Source organism: Carya illinoinensis, chromosome 7, assembly GCF_018687715.1.
Source record: "Carya illinoinensis cultivar Pawnee chromosome 7, C.illinoinensisPawnee_v1, whole genome shotgun sequence".
Classification (NCBI taxonomy): domain Eukaryota; kingdom Viridiplantae; phylum Streptophyta; class Magnoliopsida; order Fagales; family Juglandaceae; genus Carya; species Carya illinoinensis.
In genome coordinates this window covers 25,641,698-25,655,716 of record NC_056758.1, presented here as the reverse complement: position 1 = coordinate 25,655,716, position 14,019 = coordinate 25,641,698, and the positions used below count along the sequence as shown (strand labels likewise).

At 37.2% G+C, this 14,019-nt stretch overlaps 1 non-coding gene across 1 annotated transcript; it reads left to right on the top strand.

Annotated features, from left to right (window-relative positions):
* Positions 1-1,211: 1,211 nt before the first annotated feature.
* On the top strand, positions 1,212-1,315 carry LOC122317613. The gene has a single exon (XR_006244540.1). It is a non-coding gene; the product is annotated as a small nucleolar RNA R71 (small nucleolar RNA).
* Positions 1,316-14,019: the final 12,704 nt, after the last annotated feature.

The window sequence follows — 14,019 nt, the reverse complement described above, 5'->3', positions numbered from 1 at the left end:
GGCCCTGTTGAATTCAAAAGATCCATTATGTATCAGTGTTGATGGCGCTTACCTGCTCAGTGAGGAAAGCCTTCTTCTACACCTTCATCGTATGCTTTACTGTGCACAAATCTTTCAAAAATTTAGCGTACGATGGAATTTGTTTGATTGCATCCAACAAAGGAATGTTGATTTTTACTTGTTTGAAAATTTCAAGAATATCAGCATTTTGAACCAACTTGTGAGAATGTTGCAACCTTTGGGGAAATGGGGCAGGTATTGGGGCTTTCACAGGCATATCTAATTCAACCTTCTCAAGTTTACCATCACTTTTAGAATTTAAAGAGTTGTTGGTCTCATCAACTTTCGTTGATGAAATACTCTTATCAATTATTTTTTCACTGCGTAGAGTGGTGATGGACTTGGCATGTTCAAATTTTGAATCAGAAGGATTTGAATTTCTTACCTCAAATTTACCTTTGGGATTCGGCTGAGGTTGAGCAGGAAACTTACCCTTTTCTTGAGCATGTAATGCAGAGGTCAAGTCGCTAATAGAACTTATCATCTCAGTAATGGCCTGCATTGTCTGAGTGTTGATATTGGCTTGTCCCTGCATAAAAGTCTGTAATGTCTCCTTAAGGGTTTTCTTATGTGGAGGCACATAAGGAGTAGAAGAAGATTGCCCTTGAGGATTTTGATTTGAATTGGACTCATTCCTCCAACTAAAATTGGGGTGATTTCTCCATCCAGGATTATATGTTTCCGAATAAGGGGAAGAAAATAGTCTCCTATAGGAATTCATGACATTTGCTTGTTCATGCAACACCTCTTTAAAAGCAAGGATTGTTGGACAATCCTGAGTTAGGTGTCCACTAATCTCACAAATGCCACAATTTTCTTCTTCTTTTTCAATGGTCTTAGCCGAATTTACTTTCCTAAGTTCCATGGCTTCGACTTTTCTTGTCAGACTTGCTATCCTAGCATTCACATCATCATTTCCTTTAAGAACATACATACTTTCTCGAGACATGGCACTGAGTTTGGGCTTATTTGACCGATCAGAACGATCTGTGTTATCCCAAGATTGGGCCTTTTCAACTAACTGGTCAAAATAGTCCCAAGCGTCATCAGGATCTTTATTTAAAAAATCACCGTTACACATCATTTCTACAAACTGACGCATTTGAGATGTTAAACCTTCATAGAAAAAACTAATGGTGCGCCAAGTCTCATAGCCATGATGTGGGCAAGTTAACAACAATTCCTTAAAACATTCCCAACACTGAAAAAAAGTTTCATTTTCCTTTTGAGAAAAATTCATAATATTTCTGCGAAGAGTGTTGGTCCTATGAGTAGGAAAAAACTTTTTCAGAAATTCTCTTTGCATTTCTTACCATGTGCCAATAGATCTTGGTCTCAAGGAGTTCAACTAATTTTTAGCTTTTTCTTTCAAAGAGAATGGAAACAACTTTAATCTAACAATATCATCATTGATAGTTTGGTTTTGTAAAGTTGCATAAACTTCTTCAAATTCTTTTAGATGCAAATAAGGACTTTCTGAATCTAAGCCATGAAACTTGGGAAGTAATTGGATTACTCCCGGTTTTAAATCAAAATTTCCCATATTTGTAGGAAAAATCATGCAAGATGGAGTACTTATCCTTGTAGGCTGCAAATACTCGCGCAAAGTTCTCATTGGCAGATTATTTTATGCCTCTTCATTTTCTTGTTCATCATGAATACTATGATTGTCAGCCATGGTATTAGAATGAGAATTTTTAGAATCACCTGACAAAGTATCAACCAATTCTTTTAAAACAATTTCCTCTCTTCTCAATCTACCTGTTTGATCACGTTATCACGAGATCATTCATCATAGAGGATCGAACACATTCAAAAAGTAAAAACAAAATGCAAAACAAGCAATAAAGTAAAGAAAAAATTTTGGAACGAAATTACCAAATGGTATAAATATGGAAGCAATGTTACATGCTCTCTTTTCTGTAAAAAATCGTACATGCAAAAAGAATATGAAAAACAATTAGCAAAAGATTTCTAAAATATATATATATATATATATATATTTAAAAAAAAATATCACACGTTGCAATCCCCGGCAACGGCGCCAAAAACTTGTTGCACCTAAACTTTGACTCAAATTAATGAACCAAAAATTTAGTGCAGTTTTACCTGCAAGTATACAGGTGTTGTAGTATCTTACAGGATCGAATCCACAGGAATTGACTTTTGTGATAAAGAAAATAAATTCAGACGATGAAACGAAATTACTAAAAGAAACGTACAATCGAATATAAAGATGAAGATTTGTAAAATAACTGAATCAAACTAAAGTGATAAAATGAATTGATATAGAAAAAGACTAAGGTTTCGAGGATCCGTCTAATAATTTATGATATTGTTTCCAATCGATTCACTTCAACTAAACTAGAATAATGATTCTGTTTAATTGGAAGATTTAACTTTTAAGATCAAGAAAAATAGTCGCTTATGATTTAGCGTGAACGATTGATGATTAAAACATTTACAAATCTATTTGAATACCACAGGGATTCCTCAAGCATTCACTGTATTCGAAAATCACAATGAATCAAGATGAGTATATAGATAATCAAAATATCTAATAATAAAATCCTTCAATCGATCAAGCTTGCAGAATAAATTTTACGTGGATCCGAAAACAATATTTAAATCATTAAACTTCACCTCTAACCTTAGTATAAAAATTTAGCCAAACATATTTATTACAAGTACTATAGAAATCACATAAATATTATTCATTAGAAAACTAAAATAAAACATAAGAAATACTAAGCAACAATTTAGAAACAATAAAATTTGGAATCCAGTTGATGCCTAGAGAATAAAATACATGTCATCGTTGAATTGCAGAAAATAGAAATGAAGCTAGCAAGATTGGACGAAAACTCCCTCCACGTCCCTTACTCCCGTCAGACGAAAAATCAATCCCAGCCACTTAATGATCTGGAACTCCCTCAACGTCCCTCACTGACCGACTCTCCTGCAAGCAGCCGACTCTCCTCACTATAGACTTTCACGTCCAACTCTAACCCCCTCCTTCTACTCACATCAATACTTTCTCAGCACAATAGAACTCCAACACGACAGCACGACACCTCTCCTGAAAACTCCCACCGATTCTACACGTTTCTCCCTCTCTACTCTCAATTCCAACCACGTACCCCTACACGTCTCACCCTCTCTCCAACTCACCCGTTCACTACCAACCAAATGACCGACACCTCACTCAAACCCAAGCACGGCATTTTCCCTACACTTGCCTACACGTCCCTCTCTACCCACGTACCCACCGACTCACTCCCTTCAACTCCCTCTACTCTCAACCAAGATAAACCCCAACCAATTAAATTACTCCAACTGATTCCCTTGAAACCCAGAAAAAGCATGCACCAACTCACTCATTACTCACCCTTTCTACTCACTTTTTCTCACCCTCTCTATCTCTACGCACCAGAATAGAGTCAGCACCAATAAAATCCTTCAAACCGACTATCACTCTGCTAGAAAAATTAATCCCAGCCGACTAAACTCCACTCTCTCTACACCTCTCGTACCTGGTTCTATTTTTTTTCTCTCCCACCAAGAAAATAAATCCCACGTACAACCTCCAATCGTCCCCCACTTAACTCTCTCTATGTCTGAGAGAAAATAAATCCCACGTACAACCTCCAATCGTCCCCCACTTACAACCTCCAATTGTCCCCCACTTAACTCTCTCTATGTCTCTTCCCTCCTTTTTATTTTTCTGTCTAGCAATATATATATATATATACAGCTGCCTTAAGTCAGTGCCAAACTCCTCCAATTAAATTCACTCCAGTCGCCTTCTCACAAATAATCACCACCAACTCTGTCACTCTCCACAAGTCAAGCACGTCACTATAGATTCAATATTGTACAACTCCCTCAATCTAAGTAATGCACGGCACCTCTCTTTCTTTCTAATCCAACCACCCTTTTTATTTCTTTTCTCGTGCAACTCTCACCAATCCAAGTCAAGACATTTTAGCCGACATCAAATATTTGATCTTCACATAAAAGTCAAGCCAAATAATAAGAAGCTGCCGCCCAATTACATTCACACTCCACCAAAAATTCAATCCCAACTTCTTCTTCTTTTTTTTTTCTTTTTTTCTCTTTTCACTTTTGCTATATACATCCATATCACCCACCTCCGTATCCTTTACTTGGTTTTAGCTCCTTTTTTAGATTTTGACTTTGCATGTATTTGTCCACCGCAAACCATTTTCTTCATTACATGTGTTTATGAACAATCAAGGTAAGAAAGAAGTCATCTTCATTTTGTGTCTTATTTTTCAGCTGTCAAGTACTTCCTTCCTTCTCTTCGTTTCTCTCAACTTTTAGTCAAAAGTTCCAACCGAATCTCATTTGAATTTTATTTAAACTGAAAATAAGAAGAAAGAAATGACACTCAAAAATAAATTAAAAGAAAAATAGATTATCAAAAATAGACTATATATGTGAGGAAATATTGTCCCATTAAATTATAAAATTAAGCATAAACATGATATCAATCAATTAAAAATCACAATTCGTATTTATGCTTATTAACCATTTTTCCATCTAAAACCAATAATAGTGTCACGAAAAATTTAAAATACATTGGTTTTAAATAGTTAAAACATGCAATATTTCAACTCATTCACACAGGGTGAGCCTTCTCCTTTGAGATTCACTGATTGCATCCAATGGAGCCTAAGTGACAAAGCACCAATGTGTCTATGGGGGCTTACAAGCCAAATTCGTCCAAATGTTCAAAGATAAAGATAAGTGATGGCCTATTGCCTAACTTATACTAGAAAGCAATTAAAATGATTACAAAGGAAAAATGGTTCTGGGTCCACGCTTCCTGGTTAAGGCCTCATGCTGTCAGTGGCCCATGGGTGGCCAGGATGACTCACAGCATAGGTTTCATGCTTGCACGCGTGGGTCTTCAGGTTGGCCTGCCGGGCTAGCCTTGGCTGGTCCATAGTACTTGCATGTGTGGCCCAGATTGTGTGGGCTGGGCGCCATTGGTGAGTGGCTGGGTTGGACCGTGGTTGGCTTAAGCATGGCAGGTTGCTGCATGGCCTAGGCCAGTGGGGCCTGGGCGTTGGTCTGCATGGCCCAACCTGTGGTGTCTGGGCGTTGGTCAGCAAAACCCTGGCGAAAGCCAGGGTGTTGATCAGCATGGCCCTGGTCAAGACCAAGGCGTTGAGCAGCAAGGCCCTGGCCAAGGCTAAGGCGTTGATCAATATGGCCCTGGTCAAGACTAGGGTGTTGAGCAGCATGCCAGCATGCATGGGCCTGCTGGGCAGCCACACCGTCAATTCCAAGGTGGGTGTGCAAGCGTGCGCTGTGCGGGTGCCTAGGCCACGCATGGGCCTTGTGCCTACGCATGGCCCACGCATGCACGTGGTGTGTGCGCATAGCCCATGCGTGCCCGCTGCGCATGCGCACTAGGCGTGCGTGCAGTCTAGTCGTGCGCTGAGCGTGGTGTGACAACCTCGCTTGCGTGCGCGCGCTGACTGTTCGCTGCCTGATGGAGGGTGACCGTGGCCTAGCATTTACTAAGGGCTCGGTCTATGGGCAATCAAGTGAAGCCAACAGTGCTGCTGGCGTACTGTCCTGGCATGGGCGGGTGTTAGTCAAGGCATGGCGCATGGCCTCCTGCCTTGGGATTTTGACAAGCCCTAGCCATATGAGGAAAGAAGTCATGTGCGCATGGTTTACTACGTGGGTTAGGTATCACATTTTGGGCTTAGGCCTTCTCTAGTCCAACCAATTTCAACAGCCCTGCCTACAATTTAATGAACTAAGTCGCTTACCAAGCTTAATGGATCAATCTCAAATTCCTAAACGGGCACACCTCGACTGTAACATTTTTGGGCTTATAAAATTATTCGTGGGTTTACTATATATTAAATAGGCCCAATTGATTTATAAATATTAAATAAGCTTTAATTCAGTTATTGGTCCCAATAAAATTATATAAGGTAAATATATATATATATATATATATATTGCTTCGGTTCGATTCCAATTTTACAAAATCCGGTTTCGTTATATGGTTTATATTATATATAATATTTTATATCATATTATATATTATATGCTAAATTACTAATTAGTATAACATGAAATTTTAAAATCTTATCATTAATGTATAATAATAAAATAACATAAAATTAATATAACTTTTAATATAACTTATAAGTTTTAATTTTATAACATAAAATCCTCATTTTAAACATGAATATTAATATTAATTTATTAATTATAGTTAAATTCAAGAATATATTAGTATGTATTAATTAATATAATTATTATAGAATAAAGTACATATACTAAAATATAAATAGACTAATACTTTTAGTATATGTAATCATTATATTATCACTAACATATATGATAATATGATTATTATAAATAATGTACGTATAATATAATAGTTTTACTATAATTCCTATTTTTTGTTGCATATCATTTTTCTATCTAGACATTTTATTTCTAGTTTATCAGTTTGTTGTTTTAAGCTCGACTTCCTAAAAGCCCGACCTTGTTAGTACATTGGAAAAATCGGTAAAATTGGACCAAACTAGATCGGAGCGATAAAATCAAAAGTACACGTTTCGGAGATGAATTAGTCCAATATCTATTTTTCAATTCTCAAAATCAATGTATACCGGTTTGGTTCCATTAAACTTCAACTAGGCTTTAAAAAATATTGGCACAATAAACTTAATTAAACCCAATAAAATTATTCTTATTCCAACCTTAGAAATATTGGATTAGATCATTACAATCAATATGCCTGGTTATCGTATAGACGTTCACACAAACAAGCATCTTAGAAGCACATCCTCAGTGGCTCTTATCGGGATTAACATGTCTCCTAGAGGTCCACCCTTGGAGATTTTCTTTGTATCACACAACAACCAAAAAACAAGGAAAACAAGGAATAAGTTGGTGGTATTCTCAAGGCCTTCTTGTTGGGCAAGTCAAATTTAAGAATCGTAAGAATCAGTTAGGCATAAAATAAATTAGGCCAAACCCACTAAAAAAGGATCACCAAAAGCAAAAGGAGAAAAGAGAAGAAAAAAACAAAGTATCAAGAAGAGGAATTTAACTCAAATGCATAAAGGTGAAAGCGACATAAAGCTAACAATAAATCAACCACTCTAAAGAGGCATCGATAAAATGAGATCCTTCTATACCCAAAAGCATCTCCTTCCTCTTCTACTTCTTTAAGAGACATATTCTCTCGTAAAAGGGAAAAATGGCCTTCTTCCCCCAAACACTTCATGGGTGTAAGTTTTTATATCGAACCACATAAATTTATTTTTCTTTTATTTATGTTTTATTTATTATTTCTGCTCATAAAAGAATCTTCCTAGGCCCTATCAACGTGTGCAGTTCACTCATGGTGTTGGGCTCTAGCCATGCCGAAAAATGCATCAACATATCATAATGAAACCATGCTTAACATTTCAAGTATAGCATTTCTAAGCCAAGTAATTGTATCTAAGTGCTTCAAGAGAAATCTCGGAATTATTCTATATTTATTTCTAAGAATTTAAACAAGTAGCCCACATATTCCTTATTCCACAATTTTTCATAACTCCGATCTTAAGTTTCATCGAGGCTGATTTCTCAAAAACTCAATGATCAATTTCTTTTTTCATAAATTTCGGCCAACCATTGATTAAACATCCACCATTCATCAAAAACCCACTTCATGTTTGAATTCAAAACACCCAAAGCGAGTGATGAAACCAGAAATTTGACCTTGGGGGGTTGTCGTATCGATTTATAGGATGATGAATATGCTTGCATACATGCATATGTACATATATGTATGTCATGTGTGTATATATATATATTATTGCCCAGATGAATAACACAAGAGGAGGAATAAATTGAGTTGCATTTAAAAATTAACAATTATAAATTAAATACAAAATATAAAATACAAAAAAATACGAAACAGTAGTAAATATAAAGAGTAAGGGTAAGAGAGAAGTAAACTCAGTATGTTAACGAAGTTTGGCTCCACTACCTACATCCCCGCCTCAAGCTACCCCTTGAGGATCCCCAAATTTACCATTTAACCTTCTTCAGGTGGAAATAGAAACCTATTACACCTTTGAACAACAATGCTACAAAGGATTCATGTAGAACACCCTCTACACTTATAATCACCTTACACATAGTGATTCAATTATTCCTTATGTAGAACACTTTCTACACGTACAAAGGTTATACACACTCTTTTACTAATACAAGAGCTTATAGTGAGTAGGTTATCAGAGAACACTAATCAATGAGTGAAATAAGAAAATACGGTACAAACTATATCTCTCAAAATGAACAAGGATTAAAGCTCAATGCTTAGAGAAGAAAGAACGAAAGTTTTGAATTAATGTTGTATGCTCTTGGTATTGTGAATGTGAAACTCTCAAGTAATCTATTTATAGGTATATGAGACTTCATATTCAAATTTAAAAAGATTCCCATGTCAAAAATAACATCATTCACTTTTTCAAAAAATTCAAATAAAAGTTTCTTCTTTTTCATTTATCAAATACAACATCATTCACTTTTCAAAAATTTCAAACCTAATCTTTTTACTTTTCGTATATGACAAATTGAATACTATTTACTTTTCAAATTTTTCAAATAAAATCATCTACCTTTTGCATAAGTCGAAAAGAGTATCAATCACTTTTGAAAATATTTAAATAAAGCATGCATATGTGATCTCCTCATACTGCTTTGGAGTCTCATCCCTTCTCTCAAGTGTGCTTCCTTCCCTTTTTTTTGGTTTGGCCTTCTGCGCTCTTTATGTAACATCTCCTGACCTAGACAAGCACGCCTGACTTCTATGGGCAGTGGGTCCCATTCAGTTTGCTAATAGAACCTATAAGCCTGGGCTAGGTTCCTTGAGTCTTCCTGATGTATTGTCTGGGCCAATTTTCGTGGGCCCAAGGCCCTGGGAAAGTCTCCCCAACACCAGGTATTTCTTCCTTTCGAGGCCAATGAAATACTTAAAATTCCTTTATTTTGACATTGGTGTACTAATCAGCTAGTATAAGGTTGCACAAAAATGGTATGTTCAAAGTTAAATCTATATATCATCTTGTTATTACTTTAAAACATACCATGTAATCTTGATGTCATGAATATGATTAATCAAATCGATTGTTTTAGAAGACCATTTGGAATTTAAAAATCATGAATAAAGTGAAGAATTTCATATAAAGGACTTGTAGTGACAGTCTACCTACAAAGAATCATTTGTTTAAATGCAAAATAATTGCTACTAATCTCTGTCTCTTAAGTAATGAAGTAGAGGAGAATTTATTTTATATCCTATGCAAGTGTTCGGTTGTTCAAAAATTCTGAGAGAAATTCTGTGAAAATGACTTGGTTCTGTTGGCTTCTTATTTAAGGTTTGAATCTGTAGTTTGGGCACTGATGCATCAATGTGATTCTAATATCCTTACTAGATTTCTAATTATTACTTGGGGTATATGGAGATTCCAAATTTTGAAACTGTTTCATCAGACTAACTTACTGGTTCAGAATTCTTGTCAAGTCAAAAAGAATTTATCCTATGGCATCCTCCTCCTTGTGCAAAGTAGAAACTTTAATTGATGGGGCTGTTTTTCACTCTTTACAACATTCTGGGGTGGGTGCTATCTTAAGAGATTATAGAGGGGATATGTTTATGGCTATTGGCTAGCTATGTCTCGGAAAGAGGAAGGGATTCTTCAATTAATGATATTGATGCTCTAGTTGCTTTACAGGTTTACAAATGATTTATCATTTGGAACTTTCACATTTAGTTCTTGAGAGGGCTTCGCTTGTTATTGTGCCTCCATTTGTTCAAATCACAAGAGCTAGTTAAGTTTAAGCCCTTTGTGTGATGACCCGCTTTTACGTGTATTTTCACTGAAATGTTGTTTTCAATTTAATTAATATATTGGTTTATTTATTTTAAATTAATGTATTTAATTGGTTTTTATTTATTTGATGCGGTGTTTAATTTAATTAGTCGTTTTACGGTTTTTAATGTCGTTTTCGGCAGATCCATTTTGGTTTCCGGAGTGAGGACTGGACCTCATTTCTTCCCTCCATCTTTTCTTTTCCCTTTTTCCTTTTTCTCTTTTTCTCTTTTCTTTCTTTTTCCTTTTTTCTTTTTCTTTTTCTTCTTCCTTTTCCCTCCCCTTCCCGCGCGATACCCCCCCGTTCGTCTCTCTCTCTCTCCTCTCCCACGCCGGAAGCTTCTTCTGCCCAGACCCACTGCCGCCGGCCACCGTGCGGCACACCACCCCCACCAAAATCTTCCTCTCCCTCCGGTGAACCACCCCACCAATTTTCACCGCCAACGGAGCCGCCGTTTGGCTGGAAAAAGCCCAGCAAGTCTCACGGATTTTGCTCCGATCTGCCGCCGTCGCTCCACCTCCGGCCACCACCTCTTCACCACTTCATCACCGACTCCTTGCCATCCTAACCTACCCATTTCCGGCCTCTAACAGCCACCGGAACAGCTACCACGAGCTAGTTTCCGTTTTGGGCATTTCGGCCCTTCCTCCGCCGTTTCTGCCGCCACCTACGGCCAAACTCCACTTCCACTAGCTTCATAAACATCCTTAGACCCTTCCCCATCAATCTCGAGCCCTAGTTTGTCCCCGTTCAAAAGTGGGTATTTTACAACCCACGGCCACAGTGAAATTTCACTGTTATGTTGCTTTCCTTCCTCTGTTTGCAACGCCGCGTGTTTTCTAAAAATATCATATAACGCTGTAAGTATTTTACAAACCCTACTTTTAGATTAAAATATATTTTGCTCATTCAATAAATTAATTGTTGTTGGTTGGCTAATTCCAGACTAAGTCCGAGGAGTTCGGGGGTCGGATGGATTGAGGACAGAGTGCTTGATTTTACTTGTTTGTGATTACTTGATTATTTGACCCATGAGGCATGAGTTGCATATTGTGTTTATGTGCATTTTGTTTTAATCGAGAAAATCTCGTTTTATTGGCGTAAATGGTTTTTGGATGCGTGTGTCTCACGAGCCTAAGCCAGGATGGGTTATTATCTCGGTGGAGCTCCTCTGGTCACTTGGGAGTGGATAATACTGAGTGATATCCCCTGGGTTGTCACAGGGCGACGACCAGATCGCACGATACGGTAACGTTGTCGTGACGACTCCGTGGTCCCTAGAGTGGCGAGGACTAGAGGATGGCCTGGCTAGGTACGCGCAGGGCGCGAGTCTGGGCATCGCTCGTTTAGGTGTCACATGCGTAGTCGTTACCTATGGTGTGGCACAGAACCAGGGTGTGCGGGTGATCCCTAGGGGAGATCATGGTGCATGCATAATTGGATTATTTTTATGGTTTTCGGATGTGGGCCATTTTCTGGGAAAATGACGAGATTTGGTTTCGAGGCTTCTGATCCATTTTCTGGGAAAATGGTGGTTTGGGCCATTATCTAGAATAATGGCGAGGCTTGGTTTTAAGAATATGTTTTTGTGAGCCAAATGGGTTTTTGGCGTGCGTGGGAAAAATTATGGTTTTATGACGCATGTGCATTGATTTTTATTTCATGCATAATTGTTGGAGTTTTATATGTTTTTATCTAGTGGTGTTTGGAGTTTACTTACCTGCAGCACCATTTTTTGTACCATAAATTTTGGTGCAGAGATCGAGAATAAGGAGGAGAAGGTTGAGCCCAAGGATGCGGCTCCGCCGGGATGCTGATGTTATGTTTTGTATTTGGTTTAAAACTATTTTTGTGATTTGTAATATTTATTTATGTATGTTTTGAATAGTTTTGTATTAAACAAGAAAAATTATGGTACTTAGTTATTGACTTTGCTTTTCGCTGCATATTTCTCATGCACATTCGTCGATTTTACACACACTTGGCACGTCGATAGGGTGGTGACCCATGATGTCATCATCCGGATGTCTCGATTTCCCCGTGTCCATGCGTGGGGATTTGGGGGCATCACACTTTGTTAAAGGAGGTACAACTTCTATTATCCTTTTTCCAATCCTTTGATGTCTTACATGTTGGTCGACAAGGAAATAAGATGGCACATCTACTAGAAAGACATGCACATTTTGTGGGTGACACTCTTCAATGGTGGTACGACCATCCAAATTTTATTTCCAAGAACATTACGGTGGATGCTATTAGTCTTGCTACTATGTAAATTTCTTTGTTGTATTTGGAGACCCTCTGTATCTATTTCTAATATAAATGCCATATGCTATTTCTTCTAAAAAAAAAAAGGGTGATTCGATCATTCCTTCTCTCTCTCTCTCTCTCTCTCTCTCTCTCTCTCTCTCTCTCTCTCTCTCTCTCTCTCTCTCTCTCTCTCTCTCTCTCTCTCTCTCTCTCTCTCTCTCTCTCTCTCTCTCTCTCTCTCTCTCTCATTACTTAAAGAAGAATAATGCTAGTAGTCCTGAGATAGTCTTACAAGTTCTGCACATTTTTTTGAAAAATAAAAGTTTATTATTAAAAAATAATTTTTTATATGAATTTCATATTTACCTACTTTTTAAAAAGGAATGTGCAGAGTTTGCATATCATAAAATTACAAATATCATTTCTCTTATTTAAAACATTTATATTATTCTGTGAGTTATTTTCTTCTCTTTTCATTTTACCTAGTTTGGATAGAGAGATGCTTCCATTTCATTTTATCTTATCTTTTCTTATTTTTTAATAAAACAAAATATTTTTATGTTTCATAGGTTGAACTAGTTCTAACTAATAAGAGTTGTGCTAGGCTACCGCCCAGCACTAACCGCTGGGTGTGTTGCTTAGCTTAGCACATTTGTGCTTTTTTATTTTTTTATTTTTTTACTTTTTTATTTTTTTATTAAATATTTTTTAAAAAATAAAAAAATACACCAATACACTAAAAATTACTTCATTAATCATTAAGTAAAAAAACTTCAAAAAAAATAATTTAAGGAACGGTAAAATGGAATGTTACACTTGAGATGGCATAGTAGATTTATTCAACTAACAATACTGACATTTCAACTACCATGCAACATTCTTTAAAAATATTTAAAGTACCACTTGAAAAAGTTGATGCAACTGCATTTTAAGTTTATAATGATGTTCTCCCAATTTGCATTCTCTAATATGGGATTATCTAATAAATACATGTAATAAAATAATAAACATATAACTCAAAACTGTAAAGATTGATTTTTCCCGTTGGTTTCAATTTATGCGGCTTAAAAGTAAAATCTCATGTTTCACCTTCTATTTTATCTATTCAATAAGAAACTTGCAAGATGCTCTGGCTCAAATGCATTGGTGACAGGCTCCAGTTTAGAGAGAGAAGCTTTGCATTCTCTCAAGAGATCTAAATAGCAAAACCCCCAAGTGCATCGGGGGCGGGAGGGAGCCTCGGCTCATCCCTCCCTCCCTCTTTGTTTATTTTCTTTTCGTGTTTTTAAATAAGGCATTCGGGGGTTGAGATTAAGATGGCTTAAGGACAAGGTGATTGTCTTCAAGGCTATAGCACAAGGGTTGATGGTACGAATCTCCTTTGGTTTGGAAACTAGAGAAAAATGATGGAGAAGGATCTCCTCTATTTTGAACCTCTCTAGTTGTGGCCCATGGCGTGCGAGAAATGTTGGAGAAGTGCATAGAGATGGAATGAAGAAGAGGTTTGCCCTGAGCCATCATGTATGCATAGCTGGGGCTGAGGGGAAGGATCTTCTCTATTTTAGAAACCAGAGAATAGAGCATCAAACCTCTCTGGTTGTGGCCCATGTTGCAGCATGGAGGAACACTGGAGACATGCAAGGAAATGGAAAGAAGAGGAGTTTTTGCCCTGAGCCATCGTGCATGCATGCATGCATCCATCGCGAGCCTTGGAATCAAGCCGTGAAATGGGAATCACGGGTATAATATGCTCGAAGAAGTCATGTAGTCCATGAGCTTGGA